Raw genomic sequence first — 8360 nt, forward strand, 5'->3', positions numbered from 1 at the left:
TCTGTAGCACGAGCTACCTGCCTCTTGTCACTGTCATAGCGAGCTCCCCGAATCTACCTTTCTTTTCTCAAAGGTAGCCCTGTAGCCCCTTTGGTCGTTTCTCCGGGCTGGCCCAGCATCAGGAGCACTGCACAAATAAGTGCACTGGTCCCCAAGAAGGTGGCCGAGTTCCTTCCCCTTCCCCGGCTCTAGCCACTATCCTGGCCCTGCTGGTGGCTGCTAAGTGGGTCTACCATGCTGGGAAGATTCTGTTTCTCCATTTCTTTCCTTCTTTCTTTGAAACAGGGTCTCTCTCTCTCTCTCTCTCTCTCTCTCTCTCTCTCTCTCTCTCTCTCTCTCTCTCTCTCTCTCACACACACACACACACACACACACACACACACACACACTGTAGCCCTGGTTATCATCAAACTCATGGTGATCCTCCTGCCTTAACCCCCTGAGTGCTGGGATCTCAGGCATAGCCACCATACCCAGTCAGCCTCTTTTCGGTGCTTTCATCTGTACACATTTCACTTCTCCCTTCCTTCCTTTCTTCTTCTTCTTTTGTTTTGGTTTTTCAAGATAAAGGGTTTCTCTGTGTAGCCCTAGCTGCCCTGAGACTCACTCCATAGACCAGGCTGGCCTCGAACTCAGAGATCCACCTCTGCCTTCCCCAGTGCTGGGTTTGCTGCCATGCTCGAATTCTCCCTAACGCTTTCTCTTCTGCGCTTCCTTCCCTCCCCACCTGGGGTCATGGTGGTCCCAGGCAGTCTGCTTCTGCGCTGCTTTGGGAGGGGGAAGGCTGGCTTGAGCACCGAAGGCTTCAGAGTCACGGGCCAACTCTGCTACTGTGTAAGCAGTCTGCATAGCTCATCAGTTACTGCATGCAGAAGTCCCTATGGGCTCGTAGACAGTTGGGAGCTTCAGCAGGCCATGCAGACAGACGACCAGGGAGCTTTGTGCCCTCCCCTGTATAAAAGGCTCTGAGAAGTCTTACGCTAACTGTTCACCTCCATCATCTCACTGTTTCCCACACTTTGGCTTTGAGACTCCACCCCTTTTCCCCTCTCCAATACTGAACTCCAGGACAGTGTACCCATCCTTACTCCAAGAAAAACCTCATTACTTGAAACCCTTTCAGAAGGCATGGCCAAAGCATGGCCTATTCTCTGCAGATCATGAACACACAGAAAGGGGGGTGGGGCACGGGGGGGGGGGTGTCATTCATCCAGGTTTGGGCAGTCTGGGAAAAGCACTTGGCAAGACATCATGAATGGTTTACCGAGCAGGACAGCCTTGACCCTGGGAAGAGCAGAGCCATTGGTCGGAGCCTAAGCCAGCTCTTCTATTGCCCGCTGCAGCTCTCCGCCCCAGATAAGGTGATCCATGGCTTCCACTCTATTCAGGTGCCTTGTGGGTTAGCCACAGTGTCTCTTCAGCATTGTTAATGTGGTTACTAACTTACAGGCTTGGGCTCTGCCACTGTAGCAGCTGAACATTGCTACAGAAACTTTAAAGCTCCCTTCCTTTAAAGGGAGGGCTTTCACTGTGGGTTGCTTTTTCTCAAAGCTGCGGGGAGCTGCCCTCTACTGAGAAAGGGTTTTGAGCTTGCTAGGAATCGGTGGAAAAGCCTGGAGCCTTGCAGTGGTCCCAGGCCATGGTTTTGTTTCCTGGGGCATTAATTGGACAATTCTATTCTATGCAAGAATGAAAGAGAAACAGGTTTCCACAAGGAGAGGCCGCTTCCAGCTGACCCCAGCAGGGGGCACTGTTGGAACAGTCAGGGCGGGGCTTATATCTGTTACAGGTTTTTGATTTGGAGCCCTGTTTGAGTAAGGCAGAAATGCCTTAATAGGTGGAAAGAGGGCAGGGAGTTCTGGGTGCTTGTTTGCCTGGTCCTTCTGGTGCTTGGCATCCCATAAAGCAGCCAGCTGCTGAGGCACATGCCTGCCACCCAGTCACCCGAAAGGCTGAGATGGGAGGCTCTCCTAAGCCAGGAAGTCCCAGGCCAGTTTCGGCAACACAGTGAGATCCTATGCTGCCCCCATGCCCCAATATACATGATTGTGTGGCAGCTTATTCTTTTTCACACTCTAAGGCCCCTTCCTGGTTCCTGAGTATTAGGTGACCTGGACAGACTTTGATAAGTGCCCAGCCCCTAACTCAGTTGGTATTTTAGGCCTCCAGGTGAACATGAGTCCCTCCCTCAAGGCCCGGTGCCCCGTCTGCAAGTTCAGATGTACTGACCTATGTCTAAATACTTTGGCCTCTAAGCCAAAAGGAACCTTCTAGTGCTAGAAGTAAAAGGTGCCTGTCACCCCTCCCACCATCTTAGAGAGTCACTAATTGTCCTTCCTTACCCTGGTCCCTGTGATGTGGTGATGGCTGCGCCTGTGGCCTGGGGGTCTCCATCCTGCTGGGGCAGCCGCTGCTTTGCTCTGTGGTGGCACCTGGCCCCCAGGATAACCTTGCATAATGCGGGACAGCCTCATAGGAGACCCTGGCTGGCATCTGTCAAACTGACTTTTTAAGAGTTTTCGTTTTTTTTTTAAAAAACTGTTTTGATACCTTTTCATACAATTTGCGAATTGCCATTTTGTAGGATGCCTGCTGGAGTTCCCCAGCTCTGTCCTTAACTTCAGCACCTTGGTTTGTCTGGATAACAGATGCCCTGTTGTCCGTGTGCGTCTCGCTTTGTGTGGCTTTGCCTCCCATCTCATCCTTCTGTGTGGGCAGTCTAACACAACTCGGGTTTTGTGAGTTCACACGTAGTGGTGGGTAGAGTCATCTGAGGGTCTGCATTCCTGCTGGAGCTCCTGGCTCAGTGGAGTGCAGAGTGTGAGAGTTACCTGAAGCTGCTGCACGCATACTCCGTTTCTTGCCGGTCATTTCTCTAACACATGTATGGCTGGCTTCCTGGTCTCTTCCTGTCTACCTATCCAGTAAAGAACGCCTCACTCCACAGCCATTGTCACAGCATGCTGTCCTTGGACTTTTTATATGTCTGACCTCTGACTTCCAAGTGCATGGTGTGTGTGCGTGTTTCACGTGAACAGAATCATTGGCTTCTGAGGGGACCTGAGTGCCTTAAGCTGTCCCCTCAGTCGTCTCAGTCACATGGAGTGAATGGGGGCTGGGGCGAGGGCTCAGTCAGTGAAGTGCTCGCCCAGCATGCAGAAAGCCCTTGGGTTCTATTCCCAGCGTCACGTAAACTGAGCATGGTGGCTCAAGCTTGTAATCTCAGCACTAGGAAGGTAGGAGGAGGATCAGAAGTTCAAGGTCATCCTTGACTACACAGCAAGTTTGAGGTCAGTCTTGGCTACAGGAGACCCTGACTCAAACTAATTATGGATTAATCGTAAATTGATAAGTAAAAGCATTGGATGCACATTTCAATATGTACCTGTGTTGACCCCAGCAGCAAGGTCCTTAGGTTTGATGTCGTAGCCAACCACGGGTGGCCCCAGTCAAATCTGGTAAAGTTTTGTGGTGAAGAAAGCATTCTGGCTCCTGATGTCACAGAAATCTGTAACAGTGTATGCTTTTTAACGTGTAGCCTTTGTGTCTGTAATTTTACAGCACTCAAAATTTTCCTGTCTTGCCTCCTTGGTTAGCTTTCCTGCATGTTGCTTTTGTTTTGAATTCCATACAGAGCAGTGACGTACATTAAAACAACTTGCCTGCCAGCGTGTGCTTCGCAGTTATTACATGGTCTGTGTGTCTATCTTCTGTGCTCTTATAAAGGTGAACGTGCGCGCGCACGCGCGTGCGTGTGTGTGTGTGTGTGTGTGTGTGTGTGTGTGTGTGTGTGTGTGTAGCACATGTAATTTGGAAATGAATCGGCTTCCTCTGAACTCAGAGAGCCTGGGGCATTCCAATGTCACCTCAATTGTGCTTCTAATGACTGTTTACCCAGGAGTGTCATTCATATCCCCGATCGCCACACTGAGACCCCATGACCAGAGGTGTGTGTCAGTTGGGATAATTTGGTTAGCAAAGAAGAAAACTAGAAATGGAGAGCATTCTAAGGGAGGGCATGCAGTGGGGTCCCCTTGATCAGAAGGACCGTGCCTGGGGTTCAGCTCAGATGCACCATCCTTCACTAGCAAGCATGAAACTCTAGTCTCCATCCATCACACTGCAAAGCAAAAATAAAACCACCCTCAGGAGCCTAAGGCAGGAGGTTTGCCAGGAGTTCCAGACCACCTTGTGTTGCAGAAGGGGACCCTGTCTCAAAGAGGCAAAAGGAAAGGACCAGAAACTGTCAGTGAAAACAGAGGCTCTTCTTCCCTTGGGGCCCGTGGACCTGAGGTTGGCTCCCTGCATGCAAAGTGTAGTGAGGTCACCTGTGGACAAGCAGGTCCCTGTTGGTGCCTTCAGCTAATCAGTATCTAGAGAGCACAGGGAGACACCTGCACACCTCACACCTGGAAGCCTCGAGCCACAGCATGTAGGATGTGTCTGCCTATCACAAATTCATCCCCTTGGGGTTCCCAGGTCATTAGTTCAAATCCCGGCTTAGTAGACCTGCACCCTTGTGGCTCCCTTGGCACCTGACAGCCACCCGTCGTCAGTCAGTGGTCAGTAGTCTTGGTTTGGGAGCTTCCAGGGTGATGGGGAAAGGGGGGGCTTTGCCTTTTATAGAGAGGCAAGTCTATCACAGCCAAGCAAGGTGACCATTGTCTGTGGTGTGGAGAAATAGGAACATCAGCTCAGCAAAGCTGCTCTCACCTGAGGCTCACCCAATCCTGGACTCGCCTATTCCATGGGGTAGAGGCTCCTGAAAGCGACTCAATGCTGTGGCCTCTGCTACCCTCCACAGTCAACAGAGTAATGGGATGGGAGGCTAGAAGGCAGTTCAGTTCAACATGACTAAGTAGCTGGTGGTGTTGGTTCAAAATTCTGGAGTCTGCCTCCTGAGTAGTTTATTATAGTCATTTTTAAGCACAGCATAATTTGGTGAAAACCCTCATAGTGATAAAATAACTCGGTCTTGTGCACACAATAAAGCTTACAGTAAATCTTGAGAAATAAAGTGCACAAGAGATCAAATGTTACCATGTCAAAACTCATTGTAAAGTACATGTGACACCTCCCATAAAGACAGGTTCTACAAGCAGGGAGGTGGTGGCCCATGCCTTTGATCCCAGTAGGTAGATCTCTGAATTTGAGGCCAGGACGGTCTACAGAGTAAGTTTCAGGACAGTCAAAGCTGCACACAGAAACAAAACAAAGAAAAGAAAAGAAAAGATAGGTTCTATAGGTTGACTAAGAAACACATGCTTATAATAAGGGTCTGGGGGAAGGTTCAGGGTAAGATGGCCGTAGACTGACCACACGGATAATGCAAAGGTCACCAGGCTATTAAACACCTGTGTTCCCAGCCTTCTGGGTGGATAACAGGTTATATAAGCCTGCCCTTGAAGGAAGAGCCCTGTGTGTTTAACACTCCAGGTCCCCCCAGTGTGTACCTGTGAACACTGAGACCTCTGAGCCTCCTTCAGGTTAGGAAAGCTCAACACTTGGCCTTCTCCACCCACAGCCTTCCCCTCATCCTTCCTCTTCTCTTTGATACCCTGGTCTCTGTTTCTCCACATGGTGACTTGTTGTGCACATCTTTTTGTGGGGAGTGAGGAAGGGTTTCTCTGTGTAGCCTTGGCTGTCCTGGACTTGCTTATAGACCAGGCTGGCATCAAATTCACAGAGATCCACCAGCCTCTGCCTGCCAAGTGCATGCAACCGTAATATACACTTAAGAGATCAAGATACACCTTTTTTTTTTTTTTTTTTTAACAGACTCACACTTTATTTCTTACTAGATTTCATGTTTCAGGATACACCTTTAATCTACAAAAAGTCCAGGGCAGCTGGGGCTATTACACAGAGAAACTCTGTCTTGAAAAAAAAAAGAATATCAAAATTCAGGAATAATGGTGCAATTTCTGATTGGACCATGGTGTTAAAGCCACAAGGTGAAAATTCCTGTATTACCCAGAAATGCGAAAGATGTTGACTCAAGCACAGCTTCATTTCAATAGAGAATAAAAGATAAATACAGCAAGGCTTGGGGACACATGCCTTTAATCCCATTATCCAGAAGGCAGAGGCAGGCAGATCTCTGAGTTCAAGGCCAGTCTGGTCCACAGAGAGAGTTCCAGGATAGCCAGGACTACACAAAGAAACACGTGCACACACACACACACACACACACACACACACACACACACACACACACGCATGCACACACTCTTACATGCGTTATTCAGTTAAAGAGTGCATTAGAAGCTGGGCATGGAGGCACATGCCTTTAATCCCAGCACTCAGGAGGCAGAGGCAGGTGGATCACTAGGAGTTTGAGGCCAGCCTGGTTTACAAAGCGAGTCCAGGACAGCCAAGGCTACACAGAGAAACCCTGTCTTGAAAAACAAAACAAAACAGAGTGCATTAGATAGCTTGTGAATTATATATATCAATAAAGCTATTTACAGAATCAAGCTAATTAAAACAAAGTTACATCCATTCTTCTCATCCTCTTGGTTGCAAAGAGCTACAGGTTGTCAGTACTTAAGAATTTTTTTAAAAAGATTTATTACGTGGCGTTAAAGTGACAAGACTGGGGACCTGGGGGTGGGGGGCCTAGAGAGATGGCTCAGCAGTTAAGAGCACTGACTGTTCTTCCAGAGGTCCCTAGTTCAATTCCCAGCAACTGCATGGTGGCTCACAACCATCTATAATGTGATCAGATGCCCTCTTCTGACCTGCCGGGGCACATGCAGCCAGAGCACTGTATGCATAATAATAAATAAATAAATAATAATAATAGTAAAAGACTGGGGACCAGCGAGATGGCTGAGGGTCAGAGCTCTTATTGCCCTAATGACCTAAGTTTGAGCCCCAGAACTCACGGTGGAAAGAGAGAGGACAGTGGAAGTTGTCCGCAGAGCTCCACAGGCACAGGGTGTCCCTCCCCCCAAAATATAAATAAATAAATAAAACTGTAAATGGAACTTTTGTGGTTGCTTGGGGCACCCTTCAGATGGCCATATGGAGCAGCTGGCCTCAGAGCTGGACCAGCTTGAGCTGGAAACACTCTCTGGCTCTTCAGGACAGAGCCATCAGCCACCGGGGTGGGGGTGGGGTGGGGGAGTTGGGGCTTCGGAGACACAGATCCAGTAGGAAACCTTTCTCTACCTACAGCCCTTCCTGGATCGCCAGGCAACAGCCAACAGCTAACAGCTGTATCTGGTTGGTTCCAGTCAAAACCCAGGCCTTCTCCCAGGTAAGCAAGCCAGCTGTGGTAGCCAATAAGTCTGGGCTTGAGGCTAGAGTGACCTCAGCAGGGAGGGGCTCACACCTGCGGCCCCACAAGGAAGATGACTCTCGACTGCCCTTCCTGTTGACGCAACAGGAAGTCCTGGGGTCTGGCCCGCAAGCCCAGCTCTGTTCCACAGATGCCTTTACCAGGTTGCCTCTGCCGTGATTCATTCCCCTGGGCCCTGGCATAGGCTGTTCAGTCATCTAAAGGGCTGTAACACAGCTCTGACTTCTGAGTCTTTTGTGCTTCCTGCTAACTAACATTCAAGAGACCTAGTCCACAGTCTCTGTTCATCACTCCTGCTCACAGCTCAAAACCTTGCTGGCATCTCCTGTTTCAACTTTATAGGAGTGTCTTACATTTTAGACCAGGATGGCCTAGAACTCAGTATCTAACCCACACAGACCTGAAGCTCCCCACTGTTCTGCCTCTGGGATTACAGGTGTGATTTCTTTCTTTCTTTCTTTCTTTCTTTGTTTCGTTCTTTCTTTTTCTTACTTTTTTTTATGTTTTTTTTTCCGAGACACGGTTTGTTTGCATAGCCTTGACTATCCTGGATTTGCTTTGTAGACTAGGCTGGCCTCGAACTCACAGTGATCCGCCTGCCTCTGCTTCCCAAGTGCTGGGACTACAGACGTGTGCCACCACGTCCGGCTGACATTTTTTCCTTTTAAAATTTTTTTGTAAGCCAGACATTATGGCGCACGCCTTTAATCCCAGCACTCACGAGGCAGAGGCAGGTAGATCTCTGTGAGTTCAAGGCCAGCCTACTCTACAAAGTGAGTCCAGGACAGCTAAAGCTACACAGAGAAACCCTGTCTCGAAAAACCAAAATAAAATGAAATAAAATAAAAACAAAAAACTTCCAAATACACCATAGCCACTTCAAAGCCTAGGACTGGCTTCTATTTGTTGCCAGGAGTGATGTCCCTGTGCCCCCTGGTGACTTGTGTTTGATATACAGAAATGGTTTTCCCATAGAAGTCAGCTAGAATCTATCATAGGTTCCCCAGAGGCAGCCCAGAGCTGCCATACAGTGGGAAAGGAGGTTGTGTGGGGCTCG

The sequence above is a fragment of the Acomys russatus genome, chromosome 26 (genome assembly GCF_903995435.1).
Source record: "Acomys russatus chromosome 26, mAcoRus1.1, whole genome shotgun sequence".
NCBI lineage: Eukaryota > Metazoa > Chordata > Mammalia > Rodentia > Muridae > Acomys > Acomys russatus.